Consider the following 1,540-nt stretch of genomic DNA (forward strand, 5'->3'; position numbering starts at 1 on the left):
ACGCTCCCCCTGTTGGCCATTAAATACAAAACAGGGAATTACATTATGGGAATTCACTGGGAATTCGCTTAGTCTGAATTCGTGGGCAACAGTGACTGACTTGACGCAGCGTTTGCAGGTAAGCATGTCATCGTAACATCGTTGAAAATTTTGGGCATGTGAAAGCGCACGAAAAACTATAATAAAACTCAAATAACTCTAATTACCTCAATGACTACGCCCACCGCATGCCACTCACGATGTTTACTCGGTGACGATGCCATCACAAATCCCATTGGTTGATAATCACGTACCTCAAACTCCTGTTTTATGGTGCATTGTGACCCTAACCCTAACCCTAACTCTATAAACCCAAAAAAATTATTTGTTGTTATTAAATTGTTGTAAATAAATCATGTAAATATGGATAAACATAGAAAAATACAGAAAACAGGAAAATAGTTAAAAAACAGATGGGATTCGATCTAACGACATATAAGCAGTGTCGTCTCTGCTCTAGGCGTTCAGCTATCGAGGCATTGGGGTTTTGTGTTATGGATGTGCCTTGACAACACTGGGGCGTCATTGAGGAGTTTGAGGCACGTGATTTGTATCAACCAATGGGATTTGCGAGGGCATCGTCACCGAGTAAACATCGTGAGTGGCATGCGGTGGGCGTAGTCATTGAGGTAATTAGGGTCATTTCAGTTTTATTATAGTTTTTCGTGCGCTTTTAGATGCTAACAATTTTCAACGATGTTACGATGACATGCTTACCAGCAAACGCTGTGTCAAGTCAGTCACTGTTGCCCACGAATTCAGACTAAGCGAATTCCCAGTGAATTCCCATAATGTAATTCCCTGTTTTGTATTTAATGGCCAATAGGGGGAGCGTGCCGCTGCAAATATGAACTGAAACCTGTGGTTTCTACAAGGACGGGCCGTCCGGGGGCACCACTAGTCGAGTCTCGGTGGATCCATGAATCCACTTTACTGCAGCAACCACAAAGAGAGATAAATATTTACGGAAAGATAGTGAGATGACTGATGTTGGATGTTGATCCTGCTACCTCACTTACTATAATCTATTCAATGCGTTCCACGCATCAATTAACATACATGCTCCATATCGAGTCTTATCGTGCAAAGCAAAACAGCTACAACAGAAACCATGGATTTTTACTGGCATACTAGTCTCTATCAATACAAGAAAAAAAATGTTTCAATCCAACTACCTACACGGCACCACCCTACAAGGAAATCTCTACAAACGATACTCAAATAGACTAAATCACACTAACGAGCAGGCCAAAAGAAATTATTACCAAAGAATCCTAATTCAACACAAATCCAACTTAAATGAAAGTGTCAATGACACTGTAGCTCACCACAACAAGTGCTGCAGAGCGACAGCGCTCATCTAACGTCTACTGCGGTGACTCTGTGGTGGAGTGGTGGGATTCTACTATTTCTAGTAAACCCTGTTAGTCCCAAATGTGTTCACATACACGCCGAAACAGTGGAAGGCACAGGGATGGTATCAGGAACCTTCTCAAATGAA

Source organism: Priapulus caudatus, unplaced genomic scaffold (genome assembly GCF_000485595.1).
Source record: "Priapulus caudatus unplaced genomic scaffold, Priapulus_caudatus-5.0.1 Scaffold188, whole genome shotgun sequence".
Lineage (NCBI taxonomy): Eukaryota > Metazoa > Priapulida > Priapulimorpha > Priapulimorphida > Priapulidae > Priapulus > Priapulus caudatus.